Genomic DNA, 26,218 nt, shown 5'->3' with positions numbered 1-26,218 from the left:
TTTTCTGTCACTCCTTGACTTTGGAGATTCTCCATCACCTTCTCCATTTCTTGCCGATGGGCTGCCACCATCCTCCAAGCTGGCTGTTTAATCAGGCAATGATCCACAGTGTCTATGCAATGCTCCACCAGATCAGTGCACCCCAGGTCTAGGTCTGCAGTGGAGAAGAATCAGGAAATTTCGTCATCGGCTCCCTAAACTTCAGCATTTGTGAGCCATCCAGGCACTGGCAACTCCTTTAAAATAAGTCATGTAAGTGGTCTGCCATATACCCATTTCTTTGACAACACGCCTTTTACAAGCCTTCCTCTGATGCCACTCAGGGTCTACCATCTGACACAGTCCCACAATTTCTCCCTCGTTGATCTTCTGTGGCTTACGAAATTGTCCACCACAACCGGCACTTCACCTGCACCTCTTTCCACCAATGTTCTCTCCACCATCATTCCGGCCTTTGTCTTGCCCTGAACATCAGGCTCCTAAACTGTCAAAAGAGCCACTCACCTTGCACTGGAACAATATTTCTGAATTTGGGGGTATCTCTGTAGTGCGGAGTCCCCTCACCTCTCCACCAGAACTGGTACATCTCACTTCCATGACGGGAACTGACTTTCCTCGAACCTTCAGCTTCATGAAGCAGAAGTTCAGCTCATATCCCATAAACATCAGATAGTCCAGACCAAGTAGGAAAGGATCCTGCATTTCGGGTACATACAGTAGACTGGCAATGTGGCCTCTTGCCTTGCCACTTCAATTCGGACATCCAAAGGTTCCCTTCGTTCTGCGCAGTGCCCAGTTACACTTCACAATTATTCTGATGACTCAGGCAGATACCGATGATGTAACACATCAGCCCTCACAAAAGTCTGCTCTGAGGCTTAATCAGTCACCAGGGAACACCTCTTTCTGTCTATTCTTCCGTCTACTTGCACACTGTCGACTGCAGCTATCATGCATTTTCTTGGTGGTGGGGCTACTTGGGAAAAACTGGCTGGTGTTTGCCCCATAACACCAGCCTCCACTAGTTTTCCACTTCTTTCAGGTCCTCCGCAGCCTCTTTTTTTTCCTCCTTTTTCTTGTCTGGACACTCAGAATTGAAGTGTCCTACTTCAATACATGTCCAACACCCTTCTGTTACAATTGTAGATTTCCTTGCACTGCTCTGTTCTTGCTCCTTCTGTTTGTAACAATCGTCCTTCTTGTTTCTCGGTTTCCCGCAGAACCAACAACCTCCTCTGGTCTTCTCCTGTTCCCACCGCCACTTGCAGCAGTCCTCTTTCCTATGTCCTTGCTTATCACAGTACTAGCAACTTCCTTCGAGAGTTTCTGCTTCACGTACCTACCCCTTTCTTGCCTTAAATCCAGTCCTATGACATGCCTGAAAAGTGGACATTCTGGACCTGACGTAGAACTCAAATTCTAGAGCCCTGGCTAGTGCTTCTTGCATGCCTCTTGGATGTGCCTGCTTCACTTGCACTTTCTACTCTCGATTACCAAGAATGTTGATGAACTGGTCCCTCAGAAGAATAGCCAACAGGTTAGGTGCTGCTTCAGGGTACGCCTTGTATGCCATACTCTCCAGGTCAAGCAAGCTGCCAGAGGGATTCTCCTGGAGCCTGTACACAGCTCTGGACTCTTGCTCTGTAAACCTCAGTCTGGTACATGGTTATATATCTATGCTCCAGTACTTCTACAAAGGACTGATAAGTGTTCCTCTCCTGTACTGACATCTGGCCCATAATTTCCATCGCAGCACTCTTAAGGCTAGTTGGGTTGCACTGCCCTCTGCCTATTATCCCAACCATTCTGATCAGCAAGTAACTCAAACTGTGCACGGTGAGCTTCCTAAGATACTCTACCATCAAATTCCTGAGGTTTCTTTTTAATTGGACCTCATTATAGCAATGCTTTTCATTGGTTTGGGGCCTAACAACTGAGGCATCGTAATTAAGTCCTGGACTTAAAACTTCTGCATTCTGATAATTCAACCCTGTAATGCTATCTTTTGATGTTTGGGATTCGTCAAGATCCACCATACACTGTCCATTCATTCCATATGCTTTCTGTACACTAACCTGAGGCTCACAGTGCAATAATTCTCTACAGCCTCAATTATCTAACAAAATATCTTCAAATATCCGTCTACATGCTTCAACTGGTCATCTTCATGCTGTCTGCATTCCCATACTATTCCCTCACTAATCTTCAGCTGGTTGCCTACATGCTGACTGCATTCCATCACGTCATTGCTTACCTCATACTTCTCCTACTTTAGCTTGACATCTACTTCCTCCTTCATTTCCCCCCATGAAAGCATCTAGCTGTCCTTGCATCCTCACTTCTATTTCCCTGTGTTGCTCATATAATGCCACTTGAAGCTGTTCATATATTTCTTTTTGCTCTTTTTTGTGCCTCTAGTTGTTCACTCCGTGCTTGCAGTTGTTCTTTTATTTCTTCTGTCCTTCGTTTTTGCCTGTTATAGTTCTTTGAGTTTATTCTGTCCTTCATTCTGTGCCTGTAATAACTTTGAGTTCATTCTGTCCTTTGTTCTGTGCCTGTAATTGTTCTTTGAGTTCGTTCTATCCTTCGTTCTGTGCCTGTAGTTGGACACTTTGTGCTTGCAATAGCTTCATGATTGCAGCCAATGACACATCCTCCTCCTGCACAGCTCGGGATCTCGTCTGCACACCCCCCTGCTCCATGTCGAAGATTAGACTCACTGCAGCACCTCTCTAGTGATCCCACTCCTGCCACCACTGTTACGTCCCCCGTCCCACTCTGCCACAGGCTACAACAGCAGTAGTTTAGTACAGAAAGGACGTTGCCCAGTAAGTTTTTCTTCCTAGAGGCAGCCCTTTGGTGTACAGCACACAAGATCAACTGAGACGAAAATAAACACTGACTTCTTAAGTTCACTGTCTTTAATTTCAAGATAATTGCACTTAATGCTTTCCAACTTCACCTCACTACTTTCAGAGCACCGAAGTTACACTTCACTGTCTACCAACAACACTTTTTTATTTTCACAAGTACCAGAAATATACAAATTGCATTGACACTGAAGTACGCTCAAACTGAACTGAAAACTGACTGAAACTGCTCTAGTCTATTCCCCATCCTTAAATAAGCTTCCTATATTCTAGAGTGTTCCACACTTCTCCGCAGATGTCGTGCATTCCCGAGGGAGCAACGGTCACAACAATTACCAACTAAGAGACATCCAAAAAATGCCAGAGTTTACTTACACTGCATAACACTCTAATTTATTTAGCACAAAAACTGAGGTAAGATTACATGATTTAATGAACAATCACATAAATAAAACATTATGGAGAATTAGAGCACAAAATGTAATGCATAACTTGCTGTACAAAATAACTCTGCTCACAAACAGCAGGCTAACTGGCAACCTTGACGCATCATGGAACTATGAGAAACAGTGAGAAATTTTTAGTAAATCCTGCTTCTCAACAGGAATGTAATGTGGACAAGTGTCATGTAATTAAGTTCGGTAAAAGTGAGAAAAGCCCAGATTGAGATTATAAGTTAGGATGATCAACCTTACACATCAGAAAGGGAGAAGGACCTAGGAGTGATTATCAATAACAACATATCTCCGTATGACCACATAAGCGAGAAGGTACGTAACATGTACACACTGCTTGATAGTATGAGAATATCATTCACATATATAAATGAAGACGTCCTGAGAAAGCTATTAACATCATTCTTCGGACCAACCCTGGAGTATGCATCAGTAGTTTGGAATCCTCATCTCAAAAAACACATAGATAAGACTGAAAAAGTACAAAGGGCACTTACAATATGGGTACCAAACTTAAAGGATCTAAGCTACAACGAAAGACCAGAAAAATTGAATCTACCAACACTACAGGAGAGAGAGAAAATGGGGGACATGATAATGCTATATAAATGCATCTTAGGGAAAGAGAAAATAGACATAAATGAATATATAACCTATGGGGAACCATTAGCAAGTGGACACTGCAAAAAACTACATGAAAAGAGAGGCGATAAAGACGTAAGGAAATTCAGTTTCCCAAAAAAGGCAATTTATCAATGGAATGACTACAGAATGAAATAATGTGTGCCAGAACTATTCAAAAATTTAAGGTTATGTATGATAAAAATGGTTTAATACACTGGACAGTACGAGCCAGAGTCATTCCTGTAAAGATACAAGTAGGTAAGAAAAATGAGACAAGAACACACCCACACACACACACACACACACACACAGGGAGTCAATCGAGGCTGATGTGCGAAATCGGCGCCCCGTACCGAACCAACACGGCCAGTGGCATTACCTAAATTAGTATCTTTGTATGAGTCAAGCTCTGTACCAGGTTAGACTAAATGATTTTTCATTATTAAAAGAAAAAAAATAAGTTTAAACAAGACTTGTTCAAACAGAAAAGAGAACCAAGACGAAAGAATGCGCTGAGTCAGCTGAGGTTTGTTTAGACTACAGCAACACGGGGAATGTAAGTACATACTCTGTACTTTTAGTATTGAAAAATGGATACATACTTTAAAGCAAATTTGGAAAAGAAAAGGGATAAAGGTAGAAAGCAAAATGATGATTTCTACCAAGAACTGGTTGAAGTGGAGACTCACAATAGACTGGTTGAACATGTACACAAACTAGAATGGCTTTCAAAAATGAAATTCATGAAATAAAGAAGCAGATGCACTTGCAAAAGGAAGAAATAGAAAAACTAGGAAGGGAGGCCAACAAGAAAGACACAACCATCAGTGAACTAACAGTGGAATTGAGTACACTTAGGAAGAAAATGAGTGAAATGGCAAGTACAGTAGTTAATCACGAGAGTGTTATGGAAGAGTTCAAAAATGACAGAGACAATTAGGCAAGTAAGCAGTCTTATAGACCAGAGCAGTGCTATTGAGAAGATAACACAGGTGAATGAAGCTGTGCAAAGCTACAAAAATGATGTGGAAACCACGTATGCTGAAATGGTGAAAGTAAAGAAAGACTTAGAAACAAGGGTGGAGGAAAAAAGCATTGAAAAGGAAGTGAAAAGAATAATCCAAAACAATCCAAAGTTAGTCAGAGATTCAGTAGATATAAACAAATCTATAGTAATCACTGGTATAGAAGAGGAAGAAGTAAAAAACAAGATCACAAGAGACAAAAAGGATATGGCAAATGTAATGAGCTTACTGAAAGAAGTATCAGAGGAAATCTGGGTATAACTTTAGAAGTAACCAACGTTACCAATTTTCATTATATTACGTCCCTGAACTATTCTAACTAAGACTTACCCTTTAAGCCTAGTTTCAGCTGGGGGAGCAAATTTTGTAGGGATAGTCATATAGTGACTTAGGCTGTCGCTCAGTAACGGATGAATGTTGCGCCATATTGGCTGGTGCAGGCGTGTGCATTTGGTCTATGTCAGGCTCTAGATCAGGCCTAGGTTAGGTTAGGTTAGGTTAGGTTAGTTTGGGTTAGTTTAATGCAAAATAGTGTATTTTTAATTAATCTTGATCTTGATTTTGGGGGATAAACCCACTTTTGGAAATCTTACTCAAAATTCCAAAAGGGGGATTTTCCCCCAAAAATGAGGGTCAAAACTAATTAAAGCACAGTATTTTGCATTGAAAACCATAAAAAAATAATAAAAGAAAACGTTGGTTACTTCTAAAAATTTACCGAAATCTGTAGTAAAGACATAGAGGAACACAAAAGGTTAGAGAAATAAGAGAAAAGCAAGACAAGACCTCTAAAGGTGACTTTCCAGAGTGTAAACACTGTGGAAGAGATACTAAAAAATGCAAAGAATCTTATGGAAAAAGAGGAGTTCAAAAATGTATGGATAAAAAGATGCCTTACACAAGAGGAACTGGAATTACTGAAAGAGAAAAGAGAGGAAGCAAAAACAAAAAATGAGGGAAGATCAGAAGAGAAGAAGAAATTTTTTTTACAAAGTAATAGGATTGCAGGTACGAAAGTTGTACACAAACAGGATGGAATAAAAAGGAGGAAGGTAGTAAAACCATGTCATGACAAGTATATAGACAAGATAATAAAGTTGATGTACTCAAATGTGGATGGAATGGTATCTAAATTACTAGAGATGAATGATTATGTCAGAGAAAATGAACCACAAATAATATGCCTAACTGAAACAAAATTAACACCAAGGATATCCAATGACATACTAAACTTAGAGGAATACAATATATGGAGAAGAGACAGAAATTAAAAAAAAAGGAGGAGGAATTATAATATTAACTAAGAAAAATCTAAAAGTCAATGAAATAAAACTAGATATACCATCACAAGTAGAACTGATTACAGAAGAGATCAACACATCTGAAGGGAAAGTAATTGTAGCCAATTTGTACATGCCACCCAGATCAAACACTTGGGAAAGAGATGAATATGAGGACCTGGCGGAGAGTACAATTCAGAGTTTAAGATCATTACTACATAAAATGGAAGAGAAATAGGAAAAAATTATACTAACTGGGGATTTTAATACAAATATAAATTGGAATACTCTAGATATAATTAGCCAAGAAAGCTGTTGGGACCAAAAGCTCCTGGATCTCGTGCAAGAGTTTTTCCTAACGCAACATGTGAGGGAAACCACCAGAAAAAGAGGATGTACCTTCAGTGCTAGATTTAATATTTACTAGGCAAGAAAATGATATTGACAGTTTAATATATCACCCTCCACTCGGCAAAAGCGATCATGCAGTACTAAATTATAACTTCAGGATAGCATATGACATAGTTAACAGCAATGACCGTTACAAAAAGAGCCTAAACTATAAAAAGGGAAATTATCAAGACCTAAAGAAGTATTTCTTAGAAGTTGATTAGGAAAATGAGCTCAGAGGACAAGATTTAAATGTGTATATAAAAAATTCTGTGAATTTTATGAAATAGGAGTCCATAAGTACATCCCACAGCACAAAGAAGCAGAAAAGAAAATACAGAAATGGTTCAACAGAATGTAAAAAATCAAAAGAAAGAAGAGATTTGTTGTGGAATAGATACAGAAGACACAATAGTGAAAGGGCGTATAATAATTACAAACAGGCAAGAAACGATTATACAAGAATAAGGAGGGAAGCCCAAAAACAGTTTGAGGAGGATATAATAAATAAAAGTAGTGATCAACCAAAGCTGTTTTACAGCTACATCAGAAGCAAAACCAAAGTAAAAGATATAATACAGTCCATTACGGACGAGGGAATCACTTATACACAAGAGAAAGATATTTGTGAAGCACTAAATAAGAATTTCCACTTAGTTTTTACAGAAGAAAAAAATTTTGAGAGGGACTATGTGGAACATGGATGTCCACACATACTACCAGATATACAAATAGCAGAAAAAGTAATACATGAGGAGTTAAGTAGATTAGACAGAGGAAATGCAAGTAGTCCTGATGAAATTTCATGCTGGGTACTACAAGAATGTGCAAAGGAGTTAAGTAAACCATTATTTTTAATTTTCAAGAAATCCTTGAGTCAAGGTAAAGTACCTGATATTTGGAAAAAAGTGTTATGCTGGTGTTTTTAAGGCGACTTTTCGTCGTATAAACACTAGCTACTGAAGCGGGGTCCTCTTTCTAGTCCGGAAGTAAAGCACCAACAAAGGAACAGGACATAAAAACCAGGCAGTATACCTTAACACATCTATTACCTTAATTCTAACCGTAACAATACACGTAGAGTGATATTTGGGATACAGGGGAACAGAGACACAGAGTTAATATTCAGCACCACAAAATAGAGTTACACTTAGCATACACTACAGTGTTCGTACAGGGAGATCTTGAATTATCTATGGTATTGTTTATGTGTCACTTTTAGGCAGGATATATATAGAATGGTTCACAAAGGGAATAAACAAGATTGGGAGTCTGTATGGGAAATATTACTATAAATGAGGTAGGGTGCGGATAGCGACACTTGACATCGTCACCTTGTCACGGCAACACTCACACTCAGGCTTTTGACGGGCCCGCACACCTTTACCTCAGGTGTTCACAGAAAGTTCTCTTATATGGGGGGACTGGGATAATTACAATAAAGTTCATTCTCTGCCCTGCCAACACTGAATTCTTGTGGGCTACTATCAACTACACTGTTCTTCACTTAGTCACTGTTCACTGTTCTTTTTGACTTGTTCTTGACACGGGGGGAGGAGAGTCACTATTTTCCTATATCTCCTGGATAACGTTCACTCTGGGTCACACTCGTAGGTGGGGTGCAGGGAGGCTCTCCCGTCTGGGGGCCTCGATCTGATAGGCGGCCCTCGTGCTGGGGCCGTGTCGGTGTGGTGCAGGGAGGCCCTCTGGTCTGTGGGCCTCGACCTGAGAGGTGGCCCTCGGGACTGGGATCAAACAGCTGGAGTAGTCGGGCCTGTCGTCTTTGGCTTCGTGGAGTGAGGGAGCCCGGATTGCCTTTGTCAGGAGCTGGAGAGTCTGGCCTGGGTGTCCTGGGACTGTGGGCACCAAGGGGGAGAGGCGCCGTCAGGACTGGGCTGCGGCAGCGTCTCCTTTGGGGCTCGGGCAGGAACAAGGAACTCCCGGGCGTGGGTGGTAAGTCCGATATCAGGCCTTGCCACAACTCTAGCGTCTCCTCCGGGGTTATAATCCCGGGTGGTGACGAAGGGCTTCCACAAGGGAAAGAGGCTGGAGAAGGACCCACGTCACGTGTGTCCTCTCTAGTACGTCCTGAGGCCGGAGCCTTGGGTCGCCTTACCCTGGTACGTACTCTGGCTGTAGTCGTGGACTTGCCCGGTGTACGAGGAACAACTGAAGGGCGTACTAGGCCGCTCCTTCCCCGCCATGTATATAGACCGTCGGCGCGGTGTTGCTCCCGTAGTAGGGGACAAGCCGGAGTGAGGGCACAGAGGCCACACTCTCTCCAGTGCGAACTGAAACTTCCTTCAGGGGCTTCTCTACCCTGGTACGTGCCCCGGCCGGAGCCGAGTGCCTACCCGTTTTACTGAGAGCAACTGAAGGGCGTACTAGGCCGCTCCTTCCCCGCCACGTATATAGACCGTCAGCGCAGTGTTGCTCCCGTAATAGGGAAGGGCTACACGGACGGTAGCAGGGGCTCTTTACCCTGGTCCGTACTCTGGCCGTAGCCGGAAGCTGATCTGTCCGATCAGGAACAACTGAAGGGCGTACTAGGCCACTCCTTCCCCGCCACGTATATAGACCGTCGGTGCGGTGTTGCTCCTGAAGGGGAGAACAGCAAGAGAGGGATGCATTGGGGCAACTCTCTCTCTCTGGTGTACTAAGGCTGGAGCCTTGGGTCGCCTTACCCTTTGTACACTTTGTTAGGCCGTAGCCTTGGGCCTCCTGCCCTTGGGCCTCCTGCCCTAGAGGGTGTAACAAAGCCGTCAATACGGTGTTACCTGGGACTGAATCTTGTTCAGTTCCACCCCTATTCTGACGACCATTGCTCCGCCCGCAATGTAGTTTCCATTCCCTAGTCACCTGGGGTTGGGGCAGTTTCGGGAAACAAGGGCCCAGGATCGTGATGTCCTGGTGACCCTCTTGATCGGGGTCACTAACCCCACCGTTGTGTCCTCCTGGGGTGGTAGTGCGGTGGTGGCGCGGTGGTGGGGTGGGGGGTGGTGAGGTGGGAGGTCCGGCGGTGGGGACGGTGGGCATTTTAAAAAGCAAATATTGTCCTCTTATTCAAGAAAGGAAATAGACAAAATCCACTCAACTACCGACCAGTATCACTGACCAGCGTTGTAAGCAAGGTATTAGAAAAGTTTATAAGAAAAGCTTGGGTAAATCATCTAGAGGAACACAGTATGATAACAGAGACAGTTTGGTTTCAGGAAAGGAAAATCATGTGTTACTAATCTGTTGAGCTACTATGACAGAGTAAGAAACACAATACAGGAAAGGGAAGGATGGGTGGACAGTATCTATTTAGATTTCAAGAAAGCTTTTGACACAGTACCACACCAAAGACTTTTATGGAAACTGTACCATCAAGGAGGAATTCGAGGCAAACTGTTTTGTTGGATGCAAGACTTTCTCATAAAAGCTGAAATGAGAACAGTACTAAGAGGAAACTACTCATCATGGAAAGAAGTGACTAGTGGAGTACACAGGGTTAAGTGCTGGCACCAATCATGTTTTTAGTGTATATAAATGATATAAACAGTAACACTGGAAATGAGAGCTATCTAAATATGTTTGCAGATGATGCAAAAATACAAAGGAGAATTACTAACACAGACTCTTGTAAAGAGCTACAAGAAGAATTAAATAAACTTCATGAATGGAGTAGTACATGGCAAATGGAATTCAATGTGGACAAGTGTCATGTAATCAAGTTTGGTAAAAGTGGAAAAAGACCTGATTGGGATTATACGTTAGGAAATAAAACTCTATACACATCAGAAAGAGAGAAAGACCTAGGTGTGATTATCAATAACAGACTATCTCCGGCTGACTACATCAGCGAGAAGATACGGAACATGTATACACTGCTTGCAAATATGAGAATAGCATTCACATACATAAATGAAGACATGCTAAGAAGGATAATAACATCATTCATTAGACCAGCCCTGGAACATGCATCAGTACTCCGGAGTCCTCATCTCAAAAAACACATTGACAAGATTGAAAAAGTTCAAAGGGCCGCTACAAGATGGATACCATGCTTAAGGGACCTAAGCTACGAAGAAAGACTAAATAAAATGAATCTACCAACAGTACAGGAGAGAAGAAAAAGAGGTGACAAGATAATGCTATATAAGTGCATATCAGGGAAGGAGAAAATAGACATAAATGATTACTTAACATATGGAGAAGCATCAGCAAGAGGACACTGCAAAAAACTGTATAAGATGAGAGGTGATAAACACGTAAGAAAATTTAGTTTCCCAAACAGAGCAATTGATCAATGGAATGCACTACCGAATGAAATAGTGTGTGCCAAAACAATTCACAAATTTAAGGATATGTACGATAAATATGGTTTAAGACACGGGACAGTACGAGCTTGACTCATTCCTGTAAAGATACAATTAGGTAAGAACAATTAGGTAAGAACACACAAGCAGAACTGATAGAGATTAAGACATCTGAAGGGAAAGTAACTGTGGCAAATTTATACATGCCACCCAAAACAAACACCTGGGAAAGAGGAGAATATGAAGACCTGGCAGAAAGTACAATTCAGAGTTTAAGAACATTACCTCATGGAATGGAAGAGGAATAAAAAAGAATTAAATTAACTGGGGATTGCAATACAAATATAAACTGGAATACTATAGATGTAAGAAGCCAAGAAAGGTGTTGGGATCAAAAGCTCCTGAATCTTGTGCAGGAGTTTATCCTAACACAGCACGTAATGGAAAACACCAGAAAAAGAGGACTTGATGATCCATCAGTACTATATCTATTTACTATTTACTAGGCAAGAAAATAATATTGGTAATATAATGTATCACCCTCCATTCGGCAAAAGCAACCATGCTGTGTTAAATTGAAACTTCAGGATTGCATATGACATAGTTATCAGTAATGAGTTACAAAAAGGATCTAAACAACAAAAAAGGGCAACTACCGTGACCTGAAGAAGCACTTCTTAGAAATAGATTGGGAAAAGGAGCTTAGAGGACAAAATTTAAATATTACACAGTATATAAAAAAATTCTATGATTTTAATGAAATAGGAATCCAAAATTACATCCCTCAGCACAAAGAAAAAGAAAATGAAAATAAAGAAACTGTTTAATATAAAATGTAAAATGCCCGCCGTGCCCGCCGCCGGACCTCCCACCTCACCACCCCCCACCCCACCACTGGGCCGCCACCGCACCACCACCCCAGGAGGACACAACGGTGGGGTTAGTGACTCCAATCAAGAGGATCACCAGGACACTACGGTCCTGGGCCCTTGTTCCCCGCAACTGCCCCAACACCAGGTGACCAGGGAAAGGCAACTACCTTGCGGGCGGAACAACCGTCGTCAGAAAAGGGGTGGGACTGAACTAGCTTCAGTCCCAGGTAACACCGTATTGACGGCAATTGTTACACCGTCTAGGGCAGGAGCCCCAAGGGCAGGAGGCCCAAGGCTATGGCCTAATAAAGTGTACGAGGGTAAGGCGACCAAAGGCTCCGGCCTTAGTACACCCCAGAGAGTTGCCCCAGTGCATCCCTCTCCTGCTGTTCTCCCCTACAGGAGCAACACCGTGCCAACGGTCTCTATATGTGGCGGGGAAGGAGCGGCCTTGTACGCCCTTCAGTTGCTTCTGGTCGGAAAGATCAGCTCCTGGCTACGGCCAGAGTACGTACCAGGGTAAAGAGCCCTGCTATCGTGCGTGTAGCTTTTCCCTACTACGGGAGCAACACTGCGCCGACGGTCTCTATACGTGGCGGGGAAGGAGCAGCCTTGTACGCCCTTCAGTTGCTCCTTGTAAGACGGGTAGGCATCCAGCTCCGGCTGTGGCACGTACCAGGGTAGAGAAGCCCCTGAAGGTAGCCTCAGTATGTACTGGAGAGAGTGTGGCCTTTGTGCCCCTCACTCCGGCTTGTCCCCTACTACGGGAGCAACACTGCGCTGATGGTCTCTATACGTGGCGGGGAAGGAGCGGCCTTGTACGCCCTTCAGTTGCTCCTTGTACGCCGGGTAAGCTCACGGCCACAGCCAACGTACGTACCAGGGTAAGGCGACCCAAGGTTCCGGCCTCAGGACGTACCAGAGAGGACACAAGTGACGTGAGTCCTTCTCTAGCCTCTTCCCTCTGTGGGAGCCCTTCGTCACCACCCGGGAATATAGCCCCGGAGGTGACACTAGTGTGGTGGCAAGGCCCGATATCGGACCTACCTCCCACGCCTGGGAGATCCTTGTTCCTGCCCGAGTCCCGAAGAAGAAGCTGCCGCAGCCTAGTCCTGTTGGCGCCTCTCCCCCTAGGTGCCCGCAGTCCCAGGACACCCAGGCCAGACCCACCGGCTCCCAACGAAGGCGATCCTGGCTCCCTCACTCCACGGAGCGAGAGACGACAGGCCCGACTACTCAGGCTGTTCAGCCCCATTCCCGAGGGCCACCTCTCAGGTCGAGGCCCCCAGACAGGAGGGCCTCCCTGCAACACACCGACGAGGCCCCAACTTGAGGGCCACCTCTCAGGTCGAGGCCCCCAGACGGGAGGGCCTCCCTGCACCCCACCGACGAGTGTGACCCGGGCAGTGACTCCCCTGTGGGTAATCCCTTGCCCTCTGCAGGCCGGGTCCCCCTAGGGCTCTACCCTCACGCCCTTGTCACGGAGTGAACATTACCTAGAAGATACAGGTAAATAGTGACGCCCTTGTGTCGAGAACAAATCGGGGAAAAGAACAGTGAACAGTGACTAAGTGAAGAACAGTGCAGTTACCAATAGTCCAAAAGAACTCAGTGTCGGCAGGACAGAGAATGAACCTTAGAGGAATTATCCAAGACCCCCCCAATAAAAGAACTTTCTGTGAACGCATAAGGCTAGGGTGCGCGGGCTGGTCAAAAGCCTGAGTGTGAGTGTCGCCGTGACCAGGTGACTGTTTCAAGTGTCGCTATTCGCACCCTATCTTATTTATAGTAATATTTCCCCTACAGACTCCCCATCTTGTTTATCCCCTTTGTAATCAGTTCAGCGTATATCCTGCCTAAAAGTGACACATAGACAATACCATATATAATTCAAGATATCCCTGTATGAGCATTGTAGTGTGTACTGAGTGTAACTAAATTTTGTGGTGCTGAATGTTAACTCTGTGTCTCTGTTCCCCTGTATCTCAAATATCACTCTGTGTTGTATTGTAACAGTTAGAATTAAGATAATACATGTGTTAAGGTGTACTGCCTGGTTTTTATGTCCTGTTCCTTTGTTGGTGCTTTACTTCCGGTCTAGAAAGAGGACCCCACTTCAGTCGCTAAAGTTTTTAGGACGAGAAGTCGCCTTAAAAACACCAGCATAACAAAATGTAAAGAGAGAGAGAGAGAGAGAGAGAGAGACTTGCTGTGGAATAGATACAGAAGACACAATAGTGAGAGGGCATAAAACAAATATAAACAGGCAAGAAATGATTTTACAATGATAGGAAAGGAAGCCCAAAGACAGTTTGAGAAGGATGATATGAATAAAAGTCATAATCAACCCAAGCTATCTTACAATTACATCCGATGCAAAAGCAAAGTAAAAGATAAAATACAGTCTGTTACGGACGAGGGGATCATCAATATACAAGAGAAAGATATTTGTGAAGCACTAAAAAAAATTCCAATCAGTTTCTACAGAAAATGATTTTGAAAGAGATTTTATAAAACATGCATGCCCACACATATTACCAGATACACAAATATCAGAAAAGGAAGTACAGGAAGAGTTAGTAAATCAGACAAAGGAAAAGCATATGGTCCTGATGAAATTTCATGTTGGGTGCTACAAGTATGTGCAGGAGTCAAGTAGACCAATATATTTAATGTTCAAGGATTCCTTAAGTCATGATAAACTACCTAATATCCGGAAGAAAGCAAATACTTTTCCCTTATTCAAGAAAGGGAAGAGACAGAATTCACTCAACTACCGACCAGTATCACTGACAAGTGTTGTAAGATACTAAAAAAGCTGATAAGAAAAGTTTAGGTAAACCATCTAGAAGAAAGGCAGTTCGGTTTTAGAAAGGGGAAAAAAATGTGTTACTAATCTATTAAGCTACTATGGTAGACTTACGGAAACATTACAGAAAAGTGAAGGATGGGTGGACAGTATCTATTCAGATTTCAAGAACTCATTTGACAGGATACCACACCAAAGACTTTTATGGAAACTGTACCATCAAGGAGTAGCCCAAGGCAACCTGTACTGTTGGATGCAAGATTTTTGCATGAAACAAAGGGAAATTAGAACAGTTTTAAGGGGTAATTACTCATCACGGAGGGAACTGACTAGCGGAGTACCACAGGGCTCAGTGTTAGCATCAATTATGTCTTTAGTATATATAAATGACATAGTAACACTGGAAATTGAAGCTGTCTAAATATATTTGTTGATGATGCAACACTGGAAATAGAAGCTATCTACATTTGTTTGTTGATGATGCAATAATACAAAGCAAAATTACCAACGGATTCTTGCAGAGAGCTACAAGAAGAATTAAATAAGCGTCATGAACGGAGCAATAAAAGACAAATGGAATTTACTGTGGACAAGTGTCATGTAACTGAGTTTGGTATAAGTGAAAAAAGAGCAGACTGTAATTATAAGTTAGGAAGTCCAACCCTACACATATCAGAAAAGGAGAAGGACCTAGGAGTGATTATCACTAACAGACTATCTCTGGCTGACCACATCAATGAGAAGGTACGTAACATGTATACACTGCTTGCTAATATAAGAATAGCACTCACATATGTAAATGAAGACATTCTGAGGAAGATAATAACATCATTCATCAGACCAACCCCGGAGTATGCATCAGTAGTCTGGAATCATCAAAAAAAAAAAAAAAAAAACATACAGATAAGACTGAAAAAGTGCAAAGGGCAGCTACAAGATGGGTACCAGGCTTAGGGGATCTAAGTTACGAAGAAACACTAAAAAAACTGAACCTACCAACACTACATGAGAGAAGGAAAATAGGAAACATGATTATGCCATATCTGTACATCTCAGGGAAAGAGAAACAGACATAAATGAATATATATCCTATGGGGAAGCATCAGCAAGAGGACACTGCAAAAACTACATAAAAAGAGAGGCAAAAAAGACATAAGAAAATTCAGTTTCCCAAATAGGGCAATTAATCAATGCACAACCGAATGAAATAGTGTGTGCCAGAACTATTCAAAAATTTAAGGATATGTATGGTAACAAGTGGTTTAATACACGGGACAGTACGAGCTTGACTCATTCCTGTAAAGATACAGTTGGGTAAGAACAATTAGGTAAGAAACACACACACACACACACACACACACAAAATAAGCTGGTAGAGCAGGTAAACAGGTTGGAGATGGCATTTCTGAATGAAATGGATGAAATTAAGAAACAGTTTCACATGCAGAATGAAGAAATAGAAAAATTAGGAAAGAAAGTCGATAAGAAAGACACAACAATAGATGAGCTGACAGTAGAAGTGGGTTCAATTAGGAGAAAAACTAGTGAAATGGCAAGTACAGTATTCAACCACGAGAGTATTATAGAAGAGTTCAAAAATGATACAGAGACAATTAGGCAAGTAAGCAATCTGATTGATCAGAGCAGTGATATTGAGGAGAAGATAACACAGGTGAATGAAGCGATGCAAAGCTACAAAAATAATGTGGAAACTACTTATGCTGAAATGGTGAAAGTAAAGAAAGGTTGAAAAAAAAAAAGCATTAAAAAGGAAGTGAAAAGAATAATAAAAAATAATCCTAAACTGGTTAGAGATTCAGCAGATATCAACAAATCTCTAGTAACCACTAGTATAGAAGAGGAAGAAATAAAAAACAAGATCTCAAGGGACAAAAAGGAGATGGCAAATGTAATGAGCATATTGAAGGAAGTATCAGAGGAAATCTGTAATAAAGACATAAAGGAACGCAAAACGTTAGGGAAATATGAGAGACATGTCAAGGCACCTGAAGGTAACATTCCAAAATGTAAACACTGTGGAGGAGATACTAAAAAACGCAAAGAAACTCATGGAAAAAGAGGAATTCAAAAATGTGTGGATAAAAAGATGCCAAACTCAAGATGAACTGGAATTACTAAAAGAGAAGAGGGAGGAGGCAAAAACAAAGAATGACGAAAGATCAGAGGAGGAGGAGCAGAATACATTTTTTTACAAAGTAATTGGATTGCAGGTTCGAAAGTGGTACATAAACAGGAGGGAATAAAAAGTTGGAAAGTAGTAGACCTGTCATGACAAATACTGTATGTAAACAAGATGATTAAGTTGATGTACTCAAATGTTGATGAAATGGTATCTAAATTATTAGAGATGAATGATTATATCAGAGAAAATGAACTACATGTAATATGCTTAACTGAAACAAAATTAACACCAAGGATATCAAATGACCTGCTAAACATACAGGAATACAATATATGGAGAAGAGATAGGAACTAAAAAAAAAAAAAGAGGAGGAGGAATTATGTTAACAAAGAAAAATCTAAAAGTCAAAGAAATAGAATTAGATATACCCTCACAAGCAGAACTGATTGCAATAGAGATCAATACATCTGAAGGGAAAGTAATTGTTGCCAATTTGTACATGCTACCCAGATCAAACACATGGGAAAGAGGCGAATATGAGATCTGACAGGGTACAGTTCAGAGTTTAAGAGTAATACTACATAGAATGGAAGAGAAATCGGAAAGAATTATACTAACCGGAGATTTTAATACAAATATAAATTGGAATACTCTACAGTAGATATAATAAGCCAAGAAAGCTGTTGGGACCAAAAGCTCCTGCATCTCGTGCAGGAGTTTTTCCTAATGCAACATGTAAGGGAAAGCACCAGAAAAAAGGGGACTCGATGTACTTTTTAGTGCAATGGTAGATCTTATATTTACTAGGCAAGAAAACGATATAGACAATTTAATGTATCATCCTCCATTCGGCAAAAGTGACCTTGCAGTACTAAATTGCTAATTCAGGATTGCATATGACATAGTTAACAGTAATGAAAAGTTACAAAAAGAGCCTAAATTATAAAAAAGGAAACTGCCATGACCTAAAGAAGTACTTCTTAGAAATAGATTGGGAAAAGGAGCTTAGAGGACAAGATTTAAATGCTATATATAAAAAATTCTGTGAACTTTATGAAATTGGAGTCCAGAAGTACATCCCACAGCACAAAGAAGCAGAAAAGAAAATACAGAAATGGTTTAATACAGAATGTAAAAACTCAAAAGAAAAAAGAGATTTGTTGTGGAATAGATACAGAAGACACAATAGTGAAAGGGCATATAACAACTATAAACAGGCAAGAAACGATTATACAAGAATAAGGAGGGAAGCCCAAAAACAGTACGAGGAGGATATCATAAATAAAAGTAGTGATCAACAAAAGCTATTTTACAGCTACATCAGAAGCAAAACCAAAGTAAAAGATAAAATACAATCCATTACGGATGAGGGGATCACTTATACACGAGAAGGATATTTGTGAAGCACTAAATAAGAATTTCCAATCAGTTTTTACAGAAGAAACTAATTTTGAGAGGGATGATATGGAACATGCATGCCCACACATATTACCATATATACATATATGAAAAAAAGAAATACAGGAGGAGTTAAGTAAATTAGTCAAAGGAAAAGCAAATGGTCCTGATGAAATTTCATGTTGGGTCCTACATGAATGTGCAAAGGAGTTAAGTAAACCAGTATCTTTAATTTTCAAGAAATCCTTGAGAAAAGGTAAATTACCTGATATTTAGAGGAAAGCAAACATTATTACCTTATTCAGGAAAGGGAATAGACAAAATCCTCTCAAGTACCGACCAGTATCACTAACCAGTGTTGTAAACAAGGTATTAGAAAAGCTGATAAGAAAATTTTGGGTAAATCATCTAGAACAAAATATGATAACAGAAAGACAGTTTGGTTTCAGAAAGGGAAAATCATGTGTTACTAATTTGTTGAGCTACAATGACAGAGTAACAGAAACATTACAGAAGAGAGAAGGATGGGTGGACAGTGTCAATCTAGATTTCAAGTAAGCATTTGACAGTGTACTGCACCAAAGACTTTTATGGAAACTGTACCATCAATGAGGAATCCGAGGCAAACTGTTTTGTTGGATGCAAGATTTTCTCAAAAAAGAGAAATGCGAACAGTACTAAAAGGAAATTACTCATCATGAAAAGAAGTGACTAACGGTGTTCCACAGGGTTCCGTGCTGGCACCAATCATATTTTCAGTGTATATAAATGATACAGGTAGCAACATTGGAAATGAAAGCTATCTAAATATGTTTGCTGATGATGCAAAAATACAAAGGAAAATTACTAACGCAACTTTTGTAAAGATCTACAAGAAGAATTAAATAAACTTCATGAATGGAGCAATACATGGGAAATGGAATTAAATGTGGACAAATGTCATGTAATCAAGTTTAGTAAAAGTGGAAAAAGACCTGATTGGGATTATAAGTTAGGAAATAAAACCCTACACACATCAGAAAGAGAGAAGGACCTAGGTTTGATTATCAATAACAGACTATATCCGGCTGACCACATTAGTGAGAAGGTACCGAACATGTATACACAGCTTGCAAATATGAGAATAGCTTTCACATACATAAATGAAGACATGCTAAGAAAGATAACAACATCATTTTTCAGACCAACCCTGGCGTATGCGTCAGTAGTCCGGAGTCCTCACCTCAAAGAACAAATAGATAAGACTGAAAAAGTTCAAAGGGCCGCTACAAGATGGGTACTAAGCTTAAAGGATCTAAGCTAGGAAGAAAGACTAGAAAAACTGAATCTGCCTACACTACAGGAGAGAAGGAAAAGAAGATTCATGATTATACTATATAAATGCATATCAGGGAAGGAGAGAATAGACTTAAATGATTACATAACCTATTAGGATGCATCAGCATTAGGACACTGCAAAAAACTGCATAAAAAGAGAGGCAATAAAGACGTAAGGAAATTTAGTTTCCCAAATAGGGCAATTGATCAGTGGAAGGCACTACCGAATGAAATAATGTGTGCCAAAACAATTCATAAATTTAAGGATTTGTACGATAAAAATGGTTTAAGACACGGGACAGTACGAGCTTGATTCAATCCTGTAAAGATACAATTAGGTAAGAACAATTAGGTAAGAAGTGAGCCCTAGAAAAAATTATGTTTGCAAAGCTACCGCTTGCACACAACATTGTATAAGTAGACTTTGGCTGAAGGTTAACTGTCACTGGTATTTCCGTATTTTATTCAATCTGATGCCAGATTATTTTATGTACCGTATCTATTGGCAATCTCTACCAGTCAAAATATCAAGGGTTAAAGGAAGAAAGAAATGAACCTGGTGTAGGCAGAGTGCTTGCCAGATGGACTGGATTGGAATTTTGATTTTTTAAACCATTTCAGCACCACTGAAATATTTTGGGGTGAATATATGGATATTTATTAGTGCGATGTTTTTTCACTCTGCATAATTTTCACGGGCGTGTCGGCAGTCATCTGGTGAAGATTTTTTACGATTCATTACGGAGCATAGGGTGGATTTAGGACGCTAAAAATTGCTAAAATGCCCGCCGTGCCCGCCGCCGGACCTCCCACCTCACCACCCCCCACCCCACCACCGGGCCGCCACCGCACCACGACCCCAGGAGGACACAACGGTGGGGTTAGTGATCCCGATCAAGAGGGTCACCAGGACATCACGATCCTGGGCCCTTGTTCCCCGCAATTGCCCCAACTCCAGGTGACCAGGGAAAGGAAACTACATTGCGGGCGGAGCAATGGTCGTCAGAACAGGGGTGGGACTGAACAAGATTCAGTCCCAGGTAACACCGTATTGACGGCTTTGTTACACCCTCTAGGGCAGGAGGCCCAAGGCTACGGCCTAACAAAGTGTACAAAGGGTAAGGCGACCTAAAGCTCCGGCCTTAGAACACCAGAGAGAGTTGCCCCAGTGCATCCCTCTCTTGCTGTTCTCCCCTTCAGGAGCAACACCGCGCCGACGGTCTGTATACGTGGCGGGGAAGGAGCGGCCTAGTACGCCCTTCAGTTGTTCCTGATTGGACAGATCAGCTTTCGGCTACGGCCAGAGTACGGACCAGGGTAAAGAGCCCTTGCTACCAAACGTTTAGCACCTTCCCTATTACGGGAGCAACACCGCGCCGACGGTCTTTATACGTGGCGGGGAAGGAGCGGCCTAGTACACCCTTCAGTTGCTCTCAGTAAAACGGGTAGGCACTCGGCTCCGGCCGGGGCACGTACCAGGGTAGAGAAGCCTCTGAAGGAAGTTTCAGTTCGCACTGGAGAGAGTGTGGCCTCTGTGCCCCTCACTCCGGCTTGTCCCCTACTACGGGAGCAACACCGCGCCGACGGTCTATATACGTGGCGGGGAAGGAGCGGCCTAGTACGCCCTTCAGTTGTTCCTCGTACGCCAGGCAAGTCCACGGCTAGAGCCAGAGTACGTGCCAGGGTAAGGCGACCCAAGGCTCTGGCCTCAGGACGTACTAGAGAGGACACGAGTGACGTGAGTCCTTCTCCAGCCTCTTTCCCTTGTGGAAGCCCTTCGTCACCACCCGGGAATATAGTCTCGGAGGAGACACTAGAGTGGTGGCAAGGCCCGATATCAGACTTACCGCCCACGCCCAGGAGTTCCTTGTTCCTGCCCGAGCCCCGAAGGAGACGCTGCCCCAGCCCAGTCCTGATGGCGCCTCTCCCCCTTGGTGCCCGCAGTCCCAGGACACCCAGGCCAGATTTTAAAGCTCCTGACGAAGGCGAACCGGGCTCCCTCACTCCATGAAGCCAAAGACGACAGGCCCGACTACTCCGGCTGTTTGGTCCCAGTCCCGAGGGCCACCTATCAGGTCGAAGCCCCCAGACCAGAGGGCCTCCCTGCACCACACCGACGCGGCCCCAGCACGAGGGCCGCCTATCAGGTCGAGGCCCCCAGACGGGAGAGCCTCCCTGCACCCCACCTACGAGTGTGACCCAGAGTGAACGTTACCCAGGAGATATAGGAAAACAGTGACTCTCCCCTCCCGTGTCAAGAACAAGTCGGGAAAAAGAACAGTGAACAGTGACTACGTGAAGAACAGTGTATTTGATAGTAGCCCACAAGAACTCAGTGTTGGCAGGGCAGAGAATGAACTTTATTGTAATTATCCCAGTCCCCCCATATAAGAGAACTTTCTGTAACACCTGAGGTAAGGGTGCGCGGGCCCGTCAAAAGCCTGAGTGTGAGTGTCGCCGTGACAGGGTGACGATGTCAAGTGTCGCTATCCGCACCCTACCTCATTTATAGTAATATTTCCCATATTGACTCCCAATCTTATTTATTCCCTTTGTGAACCATATATATATATCCAGCCTAAAAGTGACACATAAACAATACCATAGATAATTCAAGATCTCCCTGTATGAACATTGTAGTGTGTGCTAAGTGTAACTCTATTTTGTGGTGCTGAATATTACCTCTGTGCCTCTGTTCCCCTGTATCCCAAGTATCACTCTACGTGTATTGTTACTGTTAGAATTAAGGTAATAGATGTGTTAAGGTATACTGCCTGGTTTTTATGTCCTGTTCCTTTGTTGGTGCTTTACTTCCGGTCTAGAAAGAGGACCCCGCTTCAGTAGCTAGTGTTTTTACGACGAGAAGTCGCCATAAAAACACCAGCATAACAATTGCATTTGCAGGCGTGCCACATATTTCTCTTCAGTTTGGTAAGAACAAAAAATCGATTTTCGAAATCTGAAAATATAGTGCCAGGGCCGGCCACTGGGTCCCGACAATTTCCGGACTCAAGGCCATTGAGAGGTTTCTGTTATGCTGGTGCAAACCTAGTTCTTTTGGGTTCTAAACAGGGAGGAACACACAAAGTATACTTCCAATATACTGTGGTAGCATAAGGAAGACACAGAAACTCCGGGTGGCTATGGTACAGATTTATTATTATTACTAACTCTTTACACGACCTGGATAAGTGGAGTGAATGACAAAAGACAAAGGAAGAAAAATGGACGATTTGGGATGTGGGGTCCCGATCATGAGGTCTGGAGGGAAGCTCTCTTCCTTTGTTTTGGAGATCACCACCAGGAGTACACACTGGAGAATGAAGTAATACGGTACACACTGGAGAATGAAGTAATACGGGAGATCAAGTCTACATCTGTACGTGTGAGTGTTGTGGTGTGTAAAGTAAGATACTGGTAAAGCCCATAGGGAGAGACTGCAACTCTAGCTCCGGAGGGGAAGAACCCGATGTCTGGTTCTCTCAATGGACCTTATGGAGGACAAGTGTAAGTGTGCTTTGTTCCCAGAATGGGCATGCGGGGAAGCTAGAAGAGGCCTGTGAAAGCCACGACAGCTAGGTCATCTACTGTTATGCCTGGGATCTCTTCTCCAGGTGTAGAGGAAAGGGAACTGAGGAGGGGCGAAGGAGGAAGTACAGGAAGGGGATCCACTCCAAGGGTAGTGGTAACTGGAGGCAGTTGGTCTGAGCCCTGAGCACATTGTGGTTCCTTCGGGACTGAACTGCCTCTAGCAAGTTCAGTGGTGGAAAAGGGGTGTCGGGACTCTGCATAGCTGGACCACATCTAGGAAGTCCCGAGGCCAAACCGCCTCTAGCAAGTTCCGTGGCCGGTGCATGATGTCGGTGCTCCTGCAGAGCTGGACAGCATCTAGTAAGTTGAGAGGGCACATTGTTTCTAGCAAACATATGAGGGTCGCCTCTAGCAAACCTGGCAACAAAGAAGGATCTAGTTTTCATTGTAGTGGCGCCTCTAACTAGCACTGGATTGGAGAGCTCTGGCTGCTGGCAATACGGTCACTTGGGCAGCGACGGCGAGTAGGTGACGACTCAGGGCTAGAAGGTCTGCCCATAGCAGTGCATGTATTGTGCCCCTCTTGTCCGGATGTTTGTATTGTAGCTATCTGGCTGTTGTACCTGGTTGCCAGTGGTGGTTTTCTGTGGAGCGCTGGTTTTCCATGGTCGTAGCTAGAGCAGAGACCGAGGTAAGTCTCGTCCCAGGCATTTTCCACCCTCGCCATTCTTTAAGCTACATCCACGTGGCTGGAGATCAACGACTTTCGGTCATCGGGAATTTGTTGTAGGGAGGGGGTGTCTGTAGAACTTGGGGGTTCAAGGGAGGTATCAAATGTTTCTAATTTTTCCATGACCAAGCCCTTGAGAAGAGTGAGGGTTTGAAACGCTGGAAATCCTAATGGCGTTAAGGTGGTGAGGGGGACTATCACTGGGGAGATGAGGCACCTGGTGGCAAAGGGTTGCTCCACCTGTGGGGAGAACAGAAGTGAGTGTTGGGCTGAGGTTCCCAGTGGCACCCAGGCTAGGTGATGGGTTGGATGTTGGTCATTTTTTTATGACATCCTGCATGATATCGTGCAGGCCGGCAGTGGGGTTGTGGGCCCTGAAACAGAGGCATTGGTGCTGACAGTCAATTGTGGCTTCCAGCTTTTGTAGCAAGTCCAACACAATATAACCATCATAAACTGTGCACCTTGAGTTGAACACAATGGATGGGTGGTTGGTGTAGACTGATGGCTTTGGGGAGGTCACCGAGAGGGGAATGGTTTTGCCTTTTAGGGCCAGGGGTTCATCCCCTGCCCCAGTGAGGTCAATGGGCGTGGCATGAAAGGCTTGGAAGATTGCCTGATTTTTTTTTTTTTTTTTTGTAGAACTACATGTACAGGCAAGATCACGCGGCACCTGTATCCAATAGGAGCTCACAGGGACTCCCTGGAGCTTGATCTTGGTGTATACGAGTGTTTTGAGTTTGGTGTTCATTGCCCCCACCAGAGCCAGAGTTGATGGGGGGTTTCTGAGGACCCTGTTTCTTCAAATGGCTCATCTGTGTCATTGTAGGTGGATTCTGTGGTAACCTCTTCCTCTGTATCCAATCCTGTGTTGTCTACCTGGGCATTATTGTTGGCAACAAGGTGCTGGAGGGGACAGGGCTTCTGTGGTGGGCCCCAGCAATTGGACTGGTTGCGCCGAGCTTTAACTTGTTCCCGCATATTGTGCAGGGGGCAGGAAGCATTGCAAGCCTTAAACTCCCTGGGACCAATAAGGATCAGGCTGTTTTATGGCTTCCGTTTTTCCTGTGGGGATCGGGAGATCCTGGGGTACACAGGGTGGTATTTTTTTCGCTAGTCGTCTGTCCTCCGGTTTGGTTGGGTAGAGATACGGTGCACAGCCCTGATTTGCTTTTGCTTACTTGCATGTGCTGCCAGCTGTCGCCAGATTATCAAGATGTCTTGGTCGAATCCCTGTGTGTAATGGATCATGAAGTGTTTCCGGATGGCACTAGGTAAGATACGTATGAGGTGCCTGAAAATATGTTGATTGCCTTGTTCCTCAGTCAGCTGGGCATAGGCAGATATCGTGAATTGCCATAAATATGTTAATGTAGCATCAAGATCTCCCTCAGATTTTACATCGTTTGGCTGTGAGAGCGTGATGACTGGCCCGAGGGAGGGTTGGACAACATTGATCGCTATGTTACTGAACTGTGCCCATGCTAAAGCTGCACTAATTTTCCCTGCTACCAGGGCTACCGACTTTCCTAGATGAGGCAGTAATACCGCGATTTTCTGTGTGTCCTCTTCATAAACCAAGTCCAACACTGGTTTGACCATTTCCATGTAAGTTGTAATGTCATATAGTTCAGGGTCATACTTGGATATGGGGATGTCGGACCTTTGGGCTGCCATCGTGACGTATGAGCTCCCTTGCTACTGTGTACGTGGGTGGTCAAAGCTCTGCTTTGCCTTTCCTCCATATTTAGAACCAACATTAGCCACCAGTGTTATGCTGATGCAAACTTAGTTTCTTTGGGCTCTTCTGAACAGGGAGGAACACACAAAGTATGCTTCCACTACACTGTGGTAGCACAAGGAAGACACATGAACTCTGGTTGGCTGTAGAACAGGTTTATTATCACTGACTCTTTACTCAACCTGTATAAGTGGTGAATATGACAATAGACAAAGGGAGGAAAATGTCTAATTTAGGGTGTGATGTCTCGATCTGAGGATCTAGAAGGAGGCTATCTCTTCCTTCATACTGGAGATCACCACTAGGACTACACATTGGAAAGTGAGGAAATCCGGGGGGGTCAAGTCTATGTCTGTACGTGTGGGTGTTGTGGTGTGTGGTAAGATAATGGTAAAACCCGCAGGGAAAGACTGCAACTCTGGCTTCGAAGGGGAGGAACCCGATGTCTGGTTCTCTCAATGGACCTTGTAGAAGACAGACGTAAGTGTGCTTTGTTCCCAGACTCGGCACACGGGGAAGCTAGAAGAGATCTGGGAAAGCCAGGACAGCTAGGTCATCTATTGTTATTCCTGGGATCTTCTTTCCAGGTGTATAGGAAATGTAACTGAGGAGGGGTGAAGGGGAGAGTCTGAGAAGGGGATTCACTCTGGGGGCAGCGGTATCTGGTGGCTGTTGGTCCAAGCCGGGGGCATGTCACGGCTCCTCCAGGGCTGAACTACCTCTAGCAAGTTC

Source organism: Coenobita brevimanus, chromosome 63 (genome assembly GCF_032717465.1).
Source record: "Coenobita brevimanus isolate Jiangsu-jjx chromosome 63, ASM3271746v2, whole genome shotgun sequence".
NCBI classification, from domain to species: Eukaryota; Metazoa; Arthropoda; class Malacostraca; order Decapoda; family Coenobitidae; genus Coenobita; species Coenobita brevimanus.
This window is presented reverse-complemented; position numbering follows the sequence as displayed.